At 44.3% G+C, this 21,616-nt stretch overlaps 1 protein-coding gene and 1 non-coding gene across 4 annotated transcripts in view; one reads left to right on the top strand and one right to left on the bottom strand.

The window, feature by feature from the left end:
* The window catches only part of Rnf43 (ring finger protein 43), a 70,293-nt gene that overhangs the window by 34,196 nt on the left and 14,481 nt on the right, over positions 1-21,616 (bottom strand). The window lies entirely within an intron of this gene.
* LOC117712113 (U6 spliceosomal RNA) lies at positions 4,981-5,084 on the top strand. Its single transcript, XR_004607189.1, has one exon. It is a non-coding gene; the product is annotated as a U6 spliceosomal RNA (small nuclear RNA).

The raw sequence follows: 21,616 nt of genomic DNA on the forward strand, positions 1-21,616 counted from the left end.
AACTTGGTTTTGCATTTCAACTCTGGCACCTCTAAAATGTGACGGATCTTCCCTATCTGAATCTTTATTTTAAAAAAGGTGGTGGGGGAGGAAGCAGGGCTAGAGAGATGTCCTAAGCAGTTAAGAAGTGTGTATTGCTTTTTCAGAGAATCTGAGTAAGTTCCTAGTGCTGCGTCAGGCGGCACACACTGCCTGTAATTACAGCTCCAGGGAGATTCAATGCCTCTGGTCTCAGAGGGCATCCATACTCACATGTGTGCACCCAAATACAGGTACACATACACACAATTAAAAATAAAGTTAGTGCCGGGCGGTGGTGGCGCACACCTTTAATCCCAGCACTTGGGAGGCAGAGGCAGGTGGATTTCTGAGTTCGAGGCCATCCTGGTCTACAAAGTGAGTTCCAGGACAGCCAGGGCAACACAGAGAAACCCTGTCTCGAAAAACCAAAAATAAATAAATAAATAAATAAATAAAGTTAGTTGGTTAGGTGTGGTGGTGTATGCTTTTAATCCCAGAACTGAAGAGGCAGAGGCAGGTGGAACGCTGTGAGTTCAAGGCCAGCCTGGTCTACATAGTGAGTTCCTGGCCTGTTAATAATTAATAATAATAATATAATAATAATAACAACAACAATAATAATAACAATAACAACAACAATAACAAAATTAAACAACAACAATCGTTTGGTTTCGGACCCTGGGACAAGGGACTGAGGTGCAGATTTTAGGCATCAAAGCAGACCTCGCCTCCAGGTTCTCCCAGCATCCCTTAGTCCCTACCTGGCATATCATGCCCCCAACCCTGAACTTTCCAGTCTAGAGGCTGGGATGCCCTTCCCTGGGGGTACCATAGAGTCTCTTCCCTATAAAATCCAGACATTTTGGTCTCCTCTTTCTTTTCCTTCTCTCTCTCCTCCTCGCCCTCTCTCTGAGAGTACTCTTTCTCGCTTTCTCTCTTCCCCCTCCTCTCTCTCTCCTTTCCCATGGTGACTTCTCTGGCCTTTGTCCTTGTGGCCAGTGATTACTCCTGAGAGCAGCTTCCCAATAAACCTGCATTTAATATAATCTGATTTGGCTTGAATTGGCTCATTTCACTGGCAGAGAAATAACCTATCAATAATTAATAATAATAATAATAATAAATTTTAAAAGAGAACAATATCCAAAAAGATCACTGTAGAGATGAAATTCTGTATTTAAGACCATTTGATGCTATTTTCCACACACAGTATGGCTACAAAGTATGACTTCTGCTCGTTTCCCTGGTGTCACCCCTGTTTCTTTCCTGAGTGTACCTCTTGTCCATAACAAATGGTATGGCAGTTCTCACACTCTGTTGGAATAAGACATGTGAAAATCCCAGTTAGCCTTCAAGTGTATACACACGTATGCACTGCTTCTTTCATGGGGAATCTCGTCTTCTACAGAAATGCCCAAAACACCTAGTGTCCTTTTTTAATATTGTATACTATTTTTTACTCTCTGCTTTATATGAGAGGGTAATTTCAGGGGAGGCTTGTCTTCATATCTCACCCAGCAGTGTCCTAACATAATGATCAATAAATGAATGCTTTATTGATATTAAAAGCTTGAGCTTTTGGTCTCCCAAGAGTATGTTTGTTTGAATTACATACTAAGCACTTTTTAAAATAGCAAACAATTGGAAGAGAAGCTAAGTGAATCTGGAACTCAATCCAGTCGCACGTCAGCCAGCAGGAATGGTCCAGACCTTGCTCCCACTTAAGATACAATATGTTGGTTATTGGGTGAGCCATGGAAATCCGTTTGCACGCTTCCATTTTAATTTTATTCTACTTTACTTTGCATGTCAAGGCCAGAGGTCAGTGCTGAGAATCTCCCTTGGTTACTAACCACCTTATTTTTGAGATAACTTCTCTTACTGAACCTGGATCTAGATTGGCTGGTCAGTGAGCTCCAAGAATTTACCTCTCAATTCCCGCCTCACCTCCCAGTGCTGATGTTCTAGATGTATGTGGTTGCATCCAGCTTTTCAACTGGGTGCTGGGATACACACTCAGATTCTTATGTTTGTGTGGGAAGTCAGCTGAGCTATCTTCCAAGATCTATTTGAATACACTAAACATTATTTTAGATTGACTTATGTGTATGAGTGTCTCGCTTGTATATATGTATGTATACCATACATGTGCCTGGTGCCCATGGAAGTCAGAAGAGGGCATCAGGTCCCCTTGAACTGGAGTTTGGATGGTTATGAACAACCATGTGAGTTTTTGGGAACTAAGCCAAGTCCTCTAGAGGAGCAAAAAGTGCTCTGAACTGATGAGCCATCTCTCTTGCGACTCTTCCCCATTTGAATACATTTAACTGAGAACATATTTGTCATAGAAATGGGCAAGTCATACAAATAGCATGCCGTCTGTCCTAGGAATCAATCTCCATTAGGCTGACAATAACTCCACCCATGTAGAAAGGAGATTCTAACGGCCATGTATTTCATGGGTTCTGACGGTGCTTCAGCCAAGATAGAAGTCTACCTTCCTCTGGCTTCCTTCCAATACTTTCCTCTTGGCCCAGTTAACAAGCGGGTAATTGTATGACATCAGCTATCATGGAGAAGCTGGAACATAAGGTGGCCCCATAGAGTCATATAATATGGCACCAAGTTTCTGAATCACCAACCACAGGTGCATGGACTCTCCCCCCACACTGCATCCCTGCTTTATAAAAGCCGCCTTATCTGTTATTTCTGTTGACACAGTGACTGCACTGAGGGGCACTTTCCTCTGCTCTTCTTTCTTATTGTTTGCTCTCTGTCTGGGCGGGTACTCCTGTGTACAAGCCTGTAAGTGGACTCTTATGCTGCAAGAGCAGCACCCAGGCACCAGGCCTCGCTTTTCTCCTCAGGTAGGCTGACCTTGGAGACAGCGGCATATCTGATTGCTAAGCCAACACCCACCTGGGAAACTTCAAAGGCCGAGTAGCCAAATCACTAACTACTATCTGTCGCTAAGCCCATACTAAGCCTGGCCATTATCAAACCTGTGTCTGGAGCTGTCTTTCTCCCCAAAATAGCAGTCCCTACACTTTCCCCCAAACTCTCTGTAAGTAGGAAGGATCAAATAGTGCCCAGTGCTCCTAGTCAAGATACAGGAAATCTCTTGATGTGACCACCGACCGTGTATAGATGGACAGACATACAGAGAGACATTCCCTGTGGACACATTAGAATGGTACTGAAATGTGTCCTTTTACAGAGTTGACAAGAATTTGATGACCAACTACTTTCTTCCTAAAAGTGTGTTGAGGCCAGAACACACATGACATATACAAGGCCAACGGTGACACAAAAGGGTATATTGTCTAGTACTACAGTCTGTGGTATAGCCAACAGGCCCGAGGGATTGTGAGGGTCTTCAAATAGCTCTTAAAGGGGGCAGGGTCTGGATAGGAGAAAAACAGCCATAGTTTAAAAAAAAAAAAAAAAAAAAAAAAAAAGACAGGCTCTGGTCTACTGACACCTTTCAAATGGATTTTTTGGGAACATCTTAGCTTTATCCTCGAAAAGAAACAAAGGCTAGGGGAAAGTACCTTTGTAATCTGTTTCTTATAAGTCTTCCTTTGAAGAGAAAAACAGATCTGAGAGAGTCTTAGCGAGGCCCCTGAGGTAGATTAGTAGGTAAAGCTATTTGCCATGCAGGCCAGATAACCTGAGCCTGGTCCCCAGAATGCCCAAGTGGAAGGAGTCTCCCAAAGGCTGCCCTCTGACCTCTACACACTTGCCATGATACATGCATGTCTGCGCTCGCGCACACACACACACACACACACACACACACACAGTAGTAATAAAATAAGTAATTAAAAAAAAAATGTTTGGAGAGCTGGGGTAGGGTCAACCCTGTGAAGGTACTTGAATGTGAAGAGCCAGGGTCTGAATGTGCAGAGAGTAAGAAATTTTGAAGCATTCCATCCTAAATGGATGTCTTCATTAAATCAATCCTTCCCTCCTTCCCTCCCTCCCTCCCTTCTTCCTTCCCTCCCTCCTTCTTTCCTTCCCTCCCTCCCTCCTTTTCTCCTCCCCTCCCTTCTTCCTTTTCTCCTTCCCTCTCTCCCTCCATCCTTCCCTCCCTCCCTCTCTCCCTCCTTTTCTCCCTCCCTCTCTCCTTACTTCTCTCCCTCCCTCCTTCCCTCCTTTCCTCCCTCCCTCCCTCCCTCCCTCCCTCCTTTTCTCTCTCCCTCTCTCCCTACTTCTCTCCCTCCCTCCTTCCCTCCTTTCCTCCCTCCCTCCCTCCCTCCCTCCCTCCCTCCCTCCCTTCTCCCCTCCCTCTTTCCCTCCTTATTTCAGGGCTCAAGGATCTAAGTGGAGAGGAGGCAGGAGGACTCAGGAGCGGAGGTGAGAGATGACTCATGCCAAGGAAGCAGTGGCTTACAGACACAACAGGGCCGATGTCCACACAAACTCATACACATAGGAACCCACAGACTGTGGCAGCACGCACTGGACCTGCACAGGTTCGTGACAGATAGGGTCCCAGTTCAGAGGGGGGAAGTAAGCGTGGGCTCCCACCTCCAATTAGAAGCTATCTGTAGTGGACAACTATTTGTAAGGGGAAAATTAGTTTTGTCCAATAGAGTCTCACTGCATATATCAACCACACCGACCAACTGACCAACACAATGAATTAGATGATTGGGGGGGGGGGTAGACTTTTGGTCTCATTTTGCTTTATGTGGGCATTTTTGTCCTATTAGTCTTTTGCTTGTATATTTTTGTCTCCATTTTTTTGTGGGTTTGTGTGTGTGTGTGTGTGTGTTTGAGGATTTTCTTTTTTTTCTTTCTTTCTTTCTTTTTTTTTTTGTAAATAACGAGAAAGTGAGAGGAAGAAGTTATGGGAGAAGTGCTGAGAGTATCTGCTGACAGACTGGATCGCAGGGATGAAGGAGAGGGAGGAGTTGGGTGTTCCAAACCTGAGAAATGGGTGGGGATGGGGGAGGGGTGCTCGCTTCAGTAGCTCATCCACTAAAATTGGAAGGATGCGGAGGTTAGCACGGCCTCTGTTCGAGGATGGCATGCAAATTCGGGACGTGTTCCATATTTTTAAAAACAGAACAAAAGATGATCATTAACCAAAGGGGTGGCTTTCCACAGGGAACGTCTCAGTCAGTCATGGAGGGGCGGAACGAGAGACGGCGGTTAAACCTGGTAGGCAGTTGGCTGAGGACAGTTAGAGCCTCACGTGGTGATCTGTGCTTGTATGGCTGGGACTCAGGAGGGTAAAGCAGGACTGTAAGCTGGAGGTCAGCCTGGGCAACCTGGGCTACATAGTGAGTTCTAGGCCAACCAGAACTGCACAGTGATGTGCTATCTTGGCAACAAGGAGTTAGAGTTTGAGTGGACAAATTGGAGATACAAGCTTGCAAAAACACTGCTTATGCTGGGCGGTGGTGGCACACGCCTTTAATCCCAGCACTTGGGAGGCAGAGGCAGGCAGATTTCTGAGTTCGAGGCCAGCCTGGTCTACAGAGTGAGTTCTAGGACAGCCAGGGCTACACAGAGAAACCCTGTCTCAAAAAATCAAAACAAATAAACAAAAACAAAAAAACCCCACTGTTTTTGTCTTTAGACATGGCCATAGGATGGAGCATTTTATTGTATTTTTTATTTTTTTAAATATTTCCTAAATTTTTTATGTATATATGAGTACACTGTAGCTGTCTTCAGACACACCAGAAGAGGGCATCGGATCCCATTACAGATGGTTGTGAGCCACCATGTGGTTGCTGGGAATTGAACTCAGGACCTCTGGGAGATCAGTCAGTGCTCTTAACCACTGAGCCATCTCTCCAGAACCTGGGTGGAGCATGTTAAATGCTAAGAGTAACACATGAAAATGTTTAGAAGGAAAATGTTCCAGAAAAGGAGTTTGTGGCTGTTTCTGGGTTCATCTGATCCAGTTTCTTCACAGTGAGTCCAAAAGGATGACGCTGTGTTGCTTGCTATGCCACAGGGCAACTCAAACCGGCTTGATTTCTCTCTTTTTTTTTCTTATTTTAAAAAATTGAATGTGATTATTATTGTTGCTGTTTCTGGTGTGTGTGTGTGTGTGAGAGACAGAGAGAGAGAGAGAGAGAGAGAGAGAGAGAGAGAGAGAGAGAGAGAACACATGCTGTGTAGAGGTCATAGAACAACTTTGTGACATCAGTCTCCCTCTCTCCCTCCATGTGGGCTCTGGGATAGGACTCTGTGTCAGGCCTGTAGTATTAGCATCAAGTGCCTTACCCACTGAACCTTCTCACTGGCCCCAACTAAATTTTGGTTTTGTTTTGAGTCAGGCTCTTACCAAGTAGCTTGGGCTATCCTGGAACTCTATGTAGACCAAGATGACCTTGAACCCCCAAGTGCTGGGCTTATGTGGCACCAGCCCAGCCATCCAGTTGGTTTTAATACAACCTAATGCACAGACTACGGGATTTGCTAGTTCAGAAAAGTGGAAACTCCTGAAGGCAGGGCAAACCTGTAAACCTTCCCTCTGAAGATGACACACACTGAGCCAGAACACTGGCTTCATCCCCTGGAGCCACATTGCCAGTTCTGTAGTCTAGCTAATATTTTTTCTTAAAGCAAGTTCTTGCATGTTGCCTGCTGTTTTCAAGTCAATAAGACATTGAATGCCTGGTGGTGGTAGGTAGGCAACTCACCTAGCCTCGGGACACGACTTCTAAGGTTGTGTTTTATCTCTGCAAGCTCGACAAAAATCTGTCACAACCAAGTGGTCACTTAGGAAACATTAAAGTCAGTCTGTCTTAAGCTTTGTTTGGCTGTTGCCTTGTGATGATAGCAGAAACGGTTGGTGTCACAATGACTGTAAGGTAGGAAGTAGTCTAGAGCAGTGGTTCTCGACGCGGAGTCTCCAGGCCAGCAGCACCAACCCCACCTGGGAATTTTTAGAAAGTTTCAGGCCCTACATCAAGACACACCGGGTCAGAAACCCTCCAGGCAGGGCCCAGCATGTGCATTTTAGCAAGTCTTCTAAAAGTGCCCTGGTACACGTAAACTTGTGCAACCGTGACTGCAAGAGGAGAAAGCAATTCCTGGTATTTTCTCCACTAAACATAGAAGAAAAGCAACCCGGGTGGGAAGCCAAAAGTGAAGATTGGTCATGTCTCAAAAGGCAGATTCTTTCTTTACATGAGGAAAATTCGAGGACTCCTCTGTCACTTCCCCACCACATTCAGGTTGCAGGTAGCCTCAGAATTGACCATTCATTGCATGGCTGGGCCAGTCAGAGAGCAAGCTTCAGTGCTTCCTTACACGGGTACTATATGAAATCTGGGTTTCTATGATTCTGCTACATAACTAGGACCTAACATGTGCTTTCAAATAACCACTCTTCCATCCTCCATAAACAAGTAAGAGTGCTGAGCAAACTGATTAACCCGGCGCCTGCGCGCTTATAAAGGGGTGGATGGATTTCTTTAAAGGTCGAATTACCGCTTTTTCCACGAAACGGGGAAAATATTAGTTGTCTCAAATGAAAGGAAGGACGCCCTGGCTCATCCTTAGCAAGTTAGTGAGCTAGAGGCCAAGCCCTGATGGACACTGAGGCTGTACATTTCCCAACCTCTCTCTTACAACATGCATGGGTGCACACACGCGCGGACACACACACAAGCACACGCACATGCACACACGAGTTTACTGAATACACCAAAGGCTGTGGGCTGGCACTAACAAGAACACCATCAGCAGCTCTGTCTTCTTTTTTATCCCAGTTCCCCAAAGCTATTTTCAGAATCAGCACAGAAATCAAGATAGAGAGAAGCAGACAAACCTCAAATGCAAAATAAATAAGATGACCCAGAAATCTGAGCAAAATACAAAGTAAACAGCTGAACTAGGAGTCAGAGGAGGAGTTCAGGTCTTCGGCAGCCTGGCCCTTCCTCAGGAAGAATGGCTCCTGGTTCTGTTTTCCCTTTAGTTGGGAAGACTGAGGCAAATGTTAAACTTCTGTTCTGCAGAGGAAGAGTTTAGCTGCTTACACTCAAGATTATGGTAGAAGGGGCAAACCTGGGTCTTTGATGCTCGGCTTCAATAATACTCAAGTGAGGCTTTATTCCACATCTATTTAAACATGGCGTAGGTAAGGCATCTAGATACGCTGGTAGCGTGCTTACCTAACATGCAGAAGAACCTGGGCTTGATTGCCCAGCACTGAAGAAACCAGACATTGTGGGTCATGCCTATAATCCCAGAACTTGGGATGTGGATCTGAAGATCACAAATTCAAGATGCTCCCTGACTACACAGAACGTGTGACGCCTAGGCTGGGGACACTCAAACAACAAACAAACAAAACTATGATTAATCTAAATTCTGGCACTTGGTTTTATCAAATGAACTGTTTCTGCCAACATTAGTCTTTATACTTGAACATTTTCAAATATATTAATCAGAAAGGGGTTTTTCTACACTGGGGATGGTGGCTCATAACAATAGTCCCAGTATCTGGGACATAGGCAGGAGGATTGCCTTGAGTTTAAGGCTAGCCTGAGCAACATAGTGTATATTCCAGACTAGCCTAGGCTACAGAGCAAGAGTCTATCTAAAAATGAGGAGATGAGGCAGGTTTGGAGTGTCTTTGTTTTTTTTTTTTTTGGGGGGGGGGAGGTTGTTTGTTTGGTTTTTTTGTTTGTTGTTGTTGTTTGTTTTTTTTGAGTTAGGGTTTCTCTGTGTAGCCCTCACTGTCCTGGAACTCTGTAGACCAGGCTGGCCTCAAACTCAGAAATCTGCCTGCCTCTGCCTCCCAAGTGCTGGGATTAAAGGCGTGCGTGCGCCACCACTGCCCAGCCGGAGTGTCTTTGTTAACTAAGATGCTTTGGTAAGTTTCCATTGAATTTCCTGTATCACAGTTAGGGTCCAGAATACCCTGTGAGAAAATAGGTCTTGGAAGTCTACCTCTGCAAAACTACTCTGGCCCATTGTCTGAAGGCTGAGACCAGGTTAAGGGGCCGCTTGGGCTGCTAGTTGATAAGAGTGCTCGCTTAGAAGGAACAGAACGTTAGATCTGTCCACCATCGCGGCGCACTCTGAGTGCGGTGGCTCAGGATTGTGATCCCAGTACTAGGGAGGTGGAGGGCAGAGGGTCCGGAGCTCAAGTTCGTTCTCAGCCTAGACTATGTGAGACCTGGTTTCAAAAAAACAAACACAGAGCTCCCAAGTTTACTGATTTCAGCTAAGTGCCTAAAACACTCTTATTGCTCAGCGACTTTCATTAGAGAAAGGAAGTGAAAGAGAGACTAGAAAAAAAGCCACATTTTTTTTTTTTAACGCACTGAAAGATATTTTACTTTTCACAGAATGCAATGGGGTTTTCCCCATCGGCCCTGTATGCACAGCTACTCTCTCACTGTGAGTGCCCATAAAACCCATTGTACAGCTTACTTGGCACTTACTGTACACTTGGACAGCGCATCTCTCTTATAGATCTAGTATTGTCTTAAGGTCTCAGTTAGCTAGCACCTCCAGGGCAGGAATGTTTGTTATCTTTGGCTCCTGGCGGGGTGGGGGCTCCATAGCAGAGCATTGTGCCCTAAACTAGAGTCTGGGGATATTGAGCAATTGTATGGCTAATTAAAGACATCAAATTCTCTGAGGACCAAACTCAGCAGTAGGAGCCAAGGGGCAGAATGAAGAGTGAGGGGGAGGCTCCAGAGTTTGCAGACACTCGTGTGGGTGGGAAATGAATTTTCTACCTCCTTCCCTGACGATTGGTCCTGGCCCCACTCCCCACACTTTTCCTTCCCAGCACCAGCCAGGTGCAAAGCAACAGGAAGTTCCTTAGTTATTGCTCCAATGCATAAAGCTTGAAAGGCAGTCATTTGGAGAAGGCTTCATTATATGTTCCTGCATGTCCTGGGTCTTGGTGCTGTGCACAGAATACCACGGCTGCAAAGCCATAGTGGAGGCCAATCCTGGATACCTGGCTCCTTAGCAAGAGAGATGAAAGGCTTCTTCTAATGTAATAAAGGACGGCCTCTCGGTGCCGTTTGAACTGTTTACAGACTGAGTTAACGATTACAGGCAGTGTGTATCTTGGCCAGGTGCCCGAAATTCTTACCCACCCGTCAGATATTATCAAAGAGCCCTTCCATGCCTAGCTGGAGTCTTTCCAAAGCACCTCACAGAGATGCCGACAAAAGGAGTGTTCAGAATCTCTCTCTCTCTCTCTCTCTCTCTCTCTCTCTCTCTCTCTCTCTCTCTCTTTTTCCCTTCCTCTCTCTCCCTCCCTCCCCTTCCTCTCTCTCTCCTTCTTTTCTCCCTCCCATCCTCTCTCCTTCTTCCCCCCTCAACTCCCCTTTCTTTCCTTTCTTCCCTTTCTCCTAGACCAGAGCAAAATAGTAGAAAAATCAGGAGTGACCCAGATGCTGAGGATATTGAATATTGAGGAGTGCTTTGGACAGAGAAAAGGGTGAAGGTCCACTCAGGATCTGAGAGACTCCAGATTAGGTGTAGGTAAGAGTCTTTGCAGCCGGGAGCCAGAGGACAGCAGGGTAGAGAAATAAGATACTTGACATGAAACAAAAATCTGCACTATGTGATATGGCAAACAGTTCCTAGGCAAGAGACCTAAAAAAAAAAAAAAAAAAAAAAAAATTGACCACATACAAAACACTGAACAGAGAACAGAGAGGGCAATGTACAAGCTGGGGAAAAAAATCACCTTGATGCCAGAACAGAGTAGGGAACTTCAAAAAAAAAAAAAAAAAAAAAAGCACAGCCTAGCAGCCTAGCACTGGTGATGTCTACCCACAATCCTGGTACTCTGGGGACTGAAGTGGTATGAGTGCTGCAAGGTCATATAGCCAGCCTGAGCTACACAGACAACATCATACCTGGAGCCAGCCTGAGCTACACAGACAATATCATACCTGGAATATGCAGCAAGCCCTCCCCAACTCAAAAACCAAACAGGCCCGATGTGGTGGCATACATTCATAATCTCAGCGCTTGGAAGGTGTAGGTAGGTGGACGCCAGGGTACAGGAAGACCTTGTCTCAAAAAACAGAACAAAAGTAAATAAAATTAGGGAGATGAATCCCAAGAGCCTGGTTGGTATGCATCTGGGAGAGTTAGAATGCTTTTGGAAATACGCACTGAGTACAAATCATGTCATCAAGAGAGATCATGAAAGCCAGCTAGTCTATGAAAAACAGGAAAAACAGACCTGTCACCAACATTGGTGGGAGAGCATTCTGGGTACATAGACAGCTGAAGAACACTCAAACCAGAGCACCGAGCCTGCTAATTACAGCCCTCTATATGGACTCCAGAAGAGGCCCAATAGCCTCTTAAGTACATGTTGATCTCTGAATACATGTGAAAGGGGAGTAAATGACAACCACTGCATGGAGGGTAGATCTCTAAGGTCACTATGGGAGGCACTAGTTGGCACCCAGTCCAAAACTTCTTGCCTCAGCTTTCTCACAATCTAAGTAGGAATTATATGATTTTTCAAAAGATTTCCATATGTGAACCTATGTCAAAACATAATCCATTAGCAAACCATTACTTTAGAAGAAACTCTGGGGGCTGAGGGTGTAGCTCAACGGTAGAACGCATGCTCACCATAGACCAGGCCCTGGGTTCCAGAGAAAGAAAGAGGCAAAGTATAACCCCAACTCTTTTTATCTAAATGTGACTATAACCATCACTCACGATCGAATTGTGTCTACCTGAACATCCTTTGTAGCAGTGTCAATGGGATAGGACTTTGTTATCTTTGTGCTAACCTGTTGGAGCGGCTGTTGGCCTAGCCTGTGCAGCAGGAGACAGGCCCTCCCACTTCAACCACTCCTCACTTTATCTTCCTGGCAGAGAGATGGATTTGGACTGTTTGTTTTTTCATATGGGGGGTCTCACAAAGGCCAGGTTGTCTTTGAACTCCTTATGCAGTTGAGGAGGACCTCAATTTCCTGAGTCCCTATCTCTACCTCACCAGTGCTGAGATTTCAGGCCGGGAGCACCAGGCCCTGCCTGCCATGACCGTTTTCATTAGTGGATTGGATTTGTGAGCTTTACCACCATGCTGCAAGCACTCTGAACCACACTATGCACCATGTACACTCACTCTTTTGTTTTGCTTCTTCTTTTTTTTTTTTTTTTTCTTGGTGCTGGGAACTGAACCCAGGGCTTTGTGCATACTAAGCACACACTCATCACTTACCCACTCCAGTCCTCAAACATGTATTTACTTGGACCACAACCTGTGAACAACGCTCTGAATGGAAACAATTATGTATTGTTGGGGCACTTCAAAGGAGACATTCCCGACATTCTCTGGACACCTATCTTCTGGAGTACTCTTCTTTCTTGGGCTAAGGTCAGTTTGATTTTCAGAATACAAGAATAAGTCTTGGTTGCACTGAACTTGTGAAAATCATTTGAGTTTATGGTAAGCTTGAAAGGTTAAAACAAAAACTCACCTGTAAGAAGATGGTGAGTTTTCGAAGAAACCCAGAGAATACCTTCAAATCTGGCCCTGGATCATTCTTGAAAATAGCTTCAAAGAAGGATGAGGGCACACTTCAAGTCTAAGACAATGTCAGAAGGAGTGATGAAAAGCTGTGCATTGAATTTTGTACAAATGGTGAGCCATCACTTACTAAGTTCTTTGAGAAATAGAAGTCAAGTGAGCCAGAATGCACTAGCATCGTAACTGTGAAGGATGCAGAAACAAGATCTCCACTAAGCTTCCTCAAGAGGTGTGGTGTGCACTTACTGCCCACTGCCTAGAGACCCTACTGGTAGGCCAGATTTGTACAGAGGAATTCAAAGAGGCCCAGCAAAAAGGCAGGACTTGGGCCAGTGATCTACCAGGTTCTGGCAAGGGACATCAGAGACTAACAACAGAAAGGGCACAGGTAACAGCTACTTCTCCACTAACTGGGCTGCTCCAGATGTGCTGGCACCACTGAAACACCAGCTGTGTCTTTGAATTTCAGGACTATTAGAGGAAAATAAGCCCTTTCATCCTCCCATTCCTTCTCTCCTCCAGAGCTGGGGAAATCAATGGAGGCACAGTGGCTTCCCTATTTTACAGACATTCCAGACACCGTATCCTAGCCCAGGTTCTCCAAAGTAGGGCATGGTGCTGCGCAGACAAGGGTATCAGGAGAAAAACAGAGCTCCCTATCAGTTTTCCATATAATGGGTTTGCTTGGACAGGTTGACAACACATACAAGTAGATAAACGGTACTGATTCCCTTCTTTACAAGCTTGCCACCACAACCTCATTCTGCCATCAGTAACTAGCAAACCCAGCAAATATTAAACAGGATCCTTAGTTACTTTGGGGAAACAATATAAGGTAAGGGCTTAGCAAAAGCCAGAACATCTGTGAGAGCAGTCCCTGTCTATCCAAAGAGTAAAGAAAGAACACGGTCAATGAGGCAGTCAATGAGGTAATGGTATGTTGTCTACCTTTAAACACACAGAAATCTCAGTGCTGTGCCAGATGACAGAGCTAGCTCCCCACCAAGATGCATTTAAGCCTACAGTATTGCAACAGCTCTCACGCTACCTCTTCTTTTCTTTTTCTCCTTTTTTTTTTTTTTTTGAAGGGCAGTTTATCATTACATACACTTGAGTTTCTATATATGGTCAGAATTCCATGCCAAGTAAGTCTATTATGGCAATAAAATCGGAAATCTATAAAACATGAGAGTTTGAAAGATGTTCTTTTGAAATATGTGACACCTCTCACTTTAAAGATCTAGTGTTAAACTCAAAAGAAATAAAGAGAGAGGGAGGGAGGGGTAGAGTGGGGAGGAGAGAGAGAGAAAGGGAGAGACAGAGAAAGAAGAAGAGGGAGAGAGGAAGAGAGGGGGGAAGAAGAGACAGGGGAGGGAGGGAGGAAGAGAGAGAAAAAGAGAGAGAGAGAGAGAAAGAGAGAGAGAGAGAGAGAGAGAGAGAGAGAGAGAGAGAGAGAGAGGAAGATGCTGGATCTACCCCTGAAAAGGGAAAGGTTTGTCTAACAACCTTTTCTAGATGATTTCGGGAACTGCGCTTACAAACAGCTACTGGGAAACTACACCGGGATGATGTCATACTTCAGCATTTCACTGAGAAGTCCCCCAGGAAGCGGCCTTCCAAAACCAGAGGCTGCCATTTCTGTTCTTCTCTGTCCTGGGCTGTCTTGTCTAACTCCCTCTGAAATGTAAACCTGCATCTGATGGAGACAGGGAAGACACAGGTCAGCATGCAGCCCAGCGTGCAGTGCAGTTGCATGGTACTGTAGCCTACAGAGAAACACCCACGCGAGCGCTAGCAGCATCACACCCACTCACTCCACTCAACAACGACAACATTTAAAAGCATTTACTGAAATTTGAGACAAGGGGCCTATTCTAGGCCAGCCTGGGCTAAGAGTGAAACCCTGTCTCAAAACACCAAAGTGGGGGGTTATTTATTCTCTCTACAAATACATGTGTGTTTATATGTTTATGTTCAAGATATTCTTTTTTATTGTTTTGTTTTCAAATATATATTCCTATGGTAGAGTCATAGTTGCTTTAGTGTAAAGTTGACTGTGATGACAATTTCAGTTTCCCATCAGGCAGGGCCAAAATACATCCACCCTTGGCTTCAGGGTCTTGTAGAACTTGAGTTCTTTTGGTTCCAATGGAAAGGCCCAGTATGATTACTTATTTCCTGAAAGCTTGGGGGGGAATGAGTTCATCCCACCCACGCCTGTGTTGCCGGTGACCCTAGCACTCAGGAGGCAGGTGCAGGACAAACAGGGGTTTAAGATCAGCTACATAATAAGCATCAGGGCAGCCTGGGATACACAAGACTCTGCCTCAAAAAATGAAATCAGGCCAGGCCCGGTAGCCAAAACCTTTAATCCCTGCAGTAGGGAGACAGAGGCAGGAGAATTTCTAAGAGTTTGAGGTGGTTTTAGCCCTACATAGTGAGTTCCATGTCTGTCAAAGCTACACAATGAGACCTGGTCTCAAAACAACAACAAACTCAAAAGCCACCGGACAAACTCAACTGAAAGGTGTGTGTGTAGATAAACAAATGTTACTGTAGGACAATCACTTAAAATTTTAAAACAAACGATTAGGACTATTAAGGACACGCCCCCTGTGTAAACACAGCAACATCACAGCCTAAAAGCAATGAACAACATTTTAAAAAGTGAGTATGAGGAAGAAAAGAAGAAAGAGGAAAAGGATGAGGTGCAGAATTCAGATGTAACCAAGCAGGATCGTGCTGGTCCTGATGCCATCCTCAGCAGAAGACAGACATTCATGGAGAGACGCATGCAGAAAAGATGACTCTGATTCTCAGATACACTTGCTAGCTAGGGTGTAGGGTGTTCTGGTTAATGCAGGTCCCTGACTAATGATGATATTTTGATTTATTTACCTGCTTAAAACCAGGAAGCACTTTTAAATTCAATTTGTAGCTTTGAACCCCTTTCTAAAAAATATGGGTGTATTTTTCTTATCTAAGTAAGTTATATCATACATAACTTACTCTATATGTTTTTTGACACTACAAGCGTCATATCATGGGCATTCTTAACATGAAACCATGCGTTAGACTTAGGGTCTGCCCAGGAGATTCTGATGTTATGTTCTGCTTCTTCCTTTTAATTTATCTGTAGGGCATAAGCACAATATACAGACATTCTAGTTATCATAGAACCTGCTTTACTTTTGTATGCATATTTATTTTATTTAATGAAAAATTTCCTATGAAACCTCAGCTCACAGATTATTAACAATGGGACACACAGCCTCGAATGAACAGATTAAATTAACCTTGCCACTAGGATTATCAAACTGGAACAACAAGGTATCTAAAGACAGAAAAAAAATGTTTTAAAAAATTCCACGCATAGACCTGGAGGCTAGCCAGGCCTGGTGGCACCTACTGTAATCCCAGCACTCAGGAGGTGAAGCATGAGGTTTAGGCTTTCAGGCTGGCTGGGCTGTGTAGCAAAACCCTGCCCACCAAATAAAGCAAACAAAAATAACAAGAAGCAGAGGCTAGCAGCCTTTCCTTCTTACATTCTTAACACCCTATGGTTTAGGATCTCAAGACTTTGTCCAACAGCCTCAATAAATGTATAAAGATATCAAGAGGTAAAGGTCAGAAAGAGACATCAAACAAGACCGCTGGAACGACCGAAGTATGGCTGCTAGGCTTTCCTTTTCCATGACAACAGCGATGCTGAGTGTCTGTCTATCCATGACAACAGCGATGCTGAGTGTCTATCCATGACAACAGCGATGCTGAGTGCCTATCCCAGCTTTCATTTCAAAGGGACTCAAATGCTTTGCAAGCTTTGTGCACTAATCTTTATTAGGCCTGGGAAGGACAGAGTTTACTCTCAGAAGTGTCTTCAGAGAGGAAGGATGTTACTTAAAACTAGTAATAAGGAAAACATTTGTCCCCTCTACCCTTCTCTGCCCACCTCCTCTCCTAACTCCCGCCGTTTTGTCCTGGTGACTGTGTGCTGATGCCAGGCTAGTGCTGAAAGGTTAATAAAGGTAACTGAGTTATAGGCCGTGTATGCTTAATCATGACAGATAAGGAGAAAAGACCAGGAAACCTGTCATTACCTTTATCCCATTATTTACCTATTTGGGGAACAGGCTTCACGCTGGTAAAACTACAAAACTGACTTTTCACCCCACAGAAGACCGGTCTCAGAGATGGCTAGAGGAATGTTCTTCACCTAAAAAAAGGGTCAGTGCTTCAGACATTTGGTGGTTCTGTAACTAGGACTCTGCTTCTGTCCCTATTTTGATCTGACTCTTCTCAGATGAGGCTCGAGAGCTGTAGAGATATTTTCTGAGCAGGAGATAGAATTTTATCTGCTGAGCCTCAGAAGACATGTCGGGACCAGTACAGCATAATGAACTGAATAAGTTAGTCCCCATCACAATCCCAAATGCCTTACAGCCAAGCTGCACAGGATTCTAAGCAGTTGGTTCAAAGCAATGAGATACATCACTCTAAAAGGCCACAGTGGGAAGGAGGAAGTGTTATGTTAGTGCAGTGCCAGGACCCTTCTGGCACCAAGTGGAGAGGCAGAGCGCTTCTGCTTGGTGTTCACGATCAGCTTATTAACCATGGACACATGCTCATGGCTCACCAATGTAGAGTGGCCACATGTACAAAGGTCCAGGGCAGAGAAGTGATTCACTACAGCACAACCAAGACAGATGCAGAACTTAAGTCCCCACCCTAGAACTCACAGTCATTCTCCAAGCCACTGCCTCTTGGACTACTGGAACTACTGGAACATTAATCAATCCCTTGATCAATAGCCTAGCTAGCTATTTAGGGATAATACCAAGTTAAGTTAGTTGTCTCTAAATAAATAACCCCCATACTTTTTAATTCTTCTGACAGTTACTGAATGATTGAGAAGTAGCCCGTGTCTAACTGCTATTAATAATACTGCTTTGCACGTGCAATCTTCAAAGGTAGATCTCCGTATTCTTTCTTTCCGGGTGGGCAGGCCGTTTGTTGTCATCATCCCCACTTCACTCAAGAGGACACAGCTCACAGAGGTGAAGCAGTTTTCCTTGAGGTCATGAAGCCACACAGGATCAGAGATGAGACTGAAGCACAGGGACCCGAGAGTCCGTTCGGTGCAGGATGTCCTCCCTTACTGCAGAGCACAGTTTGTGCCTTATTATCACAGTGTATCACTAGGTGGGGGTACTGTGCAGGTAGCACCATTTAGGGGGCATATTATCTTCAGTGATTTGATTGGTGATAGAAATTGTGTTCTTAGGCTAGCATGTTTCCAGCTATATTCAAAAATGAAAAGCAAAGGAGGTGATTCTGCCCTGAAGGAACCCAAGAAACACTCTGATAATTTAAAAGAAAAAAATATTCATGAGATTGTTTTGTTACCTCCTAAACAACTGGCTAATTGAAGAGCTTTTATCTGGTGGCCAAGTAGAGAACGTGCACTGCTGGGAAACCAGCAAGAGCGGCCCGCCCGCAGCTTCTCACCTCCCCCAACACCCCCCCCCCCCCAGTGCACCACATGGCGGCCTCAGCCTGGAATGTGTCTCCTCTATTTTGGATAGATTGTTCTCCCTCAATCTCTTTAGATGCAGAATTGCAGGGGATAAGTTTTAAATATCAAGTTATCACTTGATTCGAAACCATTGGTAGATCCTTACAGAAGTCTTGAAAACCAGGTGAACATCAGAAAACCATAAAAGTTGCACCTCCTTCACTTGATAATGTAATGATCACCAAATGCCTCGCCAAAACCTGCACAAGTCATCAGCGGGAGAACTGGCTCTTTCCTGGTCCTCTGGAAATGAGGACATGCCATGCACCCACTGTTTGGGTGTCGGGAATATTACAGTTTCAGGGTGGTTTAGCTACAGGAGAAAAATCAGATCTCCTGGCAGCATTCGTGAGGCAGGTGCAGTCGTAAAGACGGTGACTTTTGACGCTATTGTCTCTGCCAGGGCAGGTGGTACGACGGAAGTGTGGAAACCTGCCAGACAACCTCCACCTCAAACTTCCCTTTAGAAAACAACAAAAATGAAAACATAATGTGATATCTTGCCCTACACCTTGAGGAATGATAAATAGCACTTGGAAAATATGAGCATTTTATATAACAACATTCATTTGGTTCACGTGTACAACTCCGGAGAATAAGAGCACGAACGCGAAGCCAGCTGCCGATCAGTTACCCTGCTCATACTTTAATTCTCTAGGTCTTTATTTAGACTAGAAGGATTCTTATTGTCAGTAAATTTTACTAATATGATCCTCATATAGTTTTTAAAAGCTCTATATAAACTAATAATACATGAATAGTCAAGGTTGTTCGTTTAGGTTTGGGATTTTGTTGTTATTATTGTTGTTGTTTTGAGACAAGGTCTCTCTAAATAGCCCTGGCTGGCCTGAAACTCCCTTTGTAGACCAGACTGGCCTCAAACTCACTGAGATCCACCTGTCTCGGCCTCCTGCATGCTGGGATTAAAGGTGTGTGCCATTACACCCTCCAAATGTTAACGCTAATGTTCTCAGTAGGAGGTCTTCCTGTTTCCTGGAATTTCATGCCTTGGCATAACATTTCTTTTTCCTTCCTTCCTCCCTCCCTTCCTTCCTCTGTCCTTTCCTTTTTTTTTTTTTTTTTTTTTTCTTTTCTGACACTGCTTTTTTTTTCTCTTGTCCACATAGTAATGTGACCCACCCTCCCACCCTTCCTCCATCACTGTCAGCTGTATCCATTAGACTATAAACTGATCTTGAATAGGTAAGTTTTCACTGCTAAGTAAAATAAACTGGTAAATCTCATTTATTTCAGAGTTTGCATTACTGTCCTAGAGCAAACTAGTACATTTAAATCCTTTGAGAAGGCTGGTGAGATAGCGCAGTGGTTAAGACTGGCTACTCTTCCAGAGGACCCAAGTTCTGTTGCCAGCACCCACACTGGTGGCTCACAACTGCCACCAGTGTAACTACAGTTCCAGGTATAGTCTCTCTTTTGTATCTTCCACAGGACTCCCACACCTGTAGCATATAATGCATGTGTGACACACATACTCAAATAAAATAAAAAATTAAAAAAACTTTGGAGAATAGTCTGTGGATGAGTCTGTGAAAAAGACTTTCCAAAAAAACCCCACAAAACTATATATCATGTTAGTTCAGAAAAGAATAAAACCATAAAAGATTATTTTTAGTGGCAAAGATAGACAAGTGATGTTTCTCTGAGGTTTGTCTCCAGGGGAGACCTTTCTAACTGATGATACCTTTTTAAACCACAAGGCCACCACAAGAAAGATCTCAGAGCGGCATAGAATCCCTGTGGGGGGGCACTGGTAACTGCCATTATTGGAAACTGAGCATTTTTGGGGGCTCCTGGAATTCAATTTCTAACCACTGCTCTGCCTCGGAGGGCAAACACTCTTCAGTTCCCAACCACAGAACTAAGATTAAGGTAACACTGTACTTGGCCCTGGGCAGATTCACCAGATTCTTTGCCCTTCATTTCTGTCCTCTGTTTTGGCTGATGCTGTTAATCTGTTCTATGAAAACAATCAGTATAATATAAATGGGTTTTCAGAAACGTAGAAAGTTCCTGGATTAAAAGAAGGACAGTCAAGAGGGAGCAGAAAGCTTGGAAAATAATGTCCTATAGATGTCAAAACCATAAAAATAGAAATATTAAGTGAATCTTTGTTCTCACCCAGAAAAACAGTTCTGTAGTCTACAGTCTCAGTTCTCCACAGATGACTAATGAGCTGTGGCAGCAATGATGGCGCTGACCACGGCCAGGCCACGTCTCTCTGCACCTGACTCACTCACTTGAAATCTAAGAGCAAGTTCCTCCTTCATTTACCTGCCAAGAGCTGAGTTCAGGCCCTCAGGGTGCCCAGGTCTTCCTCTGTGGGAGAAAGTGACATCACGACTCCTCAGAGACAATAGGGAAATGCAGAGAATGTGACTCCCAAAACCTGCTGATATCATCGACTGCCCAGAAACACCAAGTTCCCAAGAGTTGAAGCAATGAAGGTTAAAAAGGATGATTTTGTTTCTCCACAGTACCCGATATTTCCAAACACAAGGTTATAAAATAGCAGACATAGGGTGGGTGGCCTTTTCCAGTAAGTCAGCAGCTCAAAACCCCAACATTCCTGGGGTAAGTCCACAGACAGAGGACCTCAACCCATTTGTACCTTATCCAGCTAAGCAAGGATGGATAAAGATATAGTTCTAAGGGCTCTCCTCCAGCTCTACGTATGTGCTTTGGGGCACTTGCTAATGTTGCAAGTTTGCATTCAAAATAAATTCTGGGTGCTCAAATAATCTCCCAGTCTCCAAACTTCCTTTGATGTCCAACAACTAAGGACAAGGATCTTTGATTATAAAACTTTTTTTTTCTCTCTCTCTTTTGGTTAGAAGAAAATTCTTTGCAGGGCGTGACCAGCAGGAGAAAGAAAAGATTTTTCTGAAGTGCAAACTAGTTGGAAACCCCCTGGGGAAAGACTCTGATTCCCAGTCTTTGAGAGGCACAGGCTTGCCTGTACAAGCTGCCTCCCTCCGCTGACTGGGCTCTAAGAAGGTGCTTTTGTGTCTACTCTGGGACCTCAGAAAATTCATGGCAGCCCTTCTGGTTTTTTTGTTTGTTTGTTTGTTTGTTTTGTTTTGTTTTTTTCAGGCGGAAGTTTTCTAGGGACACACAACAGAAAGATAGTCACGGTTTAGGAACAAGGCACAGTAACTAACCGGATTTCCATCCTCCTAGAAAGCTTACAAACCAGAGCATAAAACATGTACCAACTGCTCTGAAACCTTAGTTGTTGCACACTTATTCAGCTTGTCGATACTAATTCAAGCTCACACGGTTTTTAGAGCCCAGATTCATACTTCTTCTGACCATCTGGTTCTAGGTTATCTCTGGGCCTTCCAGATCTTTCTTAAGATTTAATTAGAGTCCCCCAGGCATTGCTTAGTGATCTGAGTTCAACATGGTTCCATCACAGCGGCTGGGAACAGCTTTGATGATTTTTAGCATAAAGGTCCACAGTTCAACAAAAGGAACTGTAAAATCTAAAACACAGAGACAGTCTC

The sequence above is a fragment of the Arvicanthis niloticus genome, chromosome 6, assembly GCF_011762505.2.
Source record: "Arvicanthis niloticus isolate mArvNil1 chromosome 6, mArvNil1.pat.X, whole genome shotgun sequence".
Classification (NCBI taxonomy): Eukaryota; Metazoa; Chordata; class Mammalia; order Rodentia; family Muridae; genus Arvicanthis; species Arvicanthis niloticus.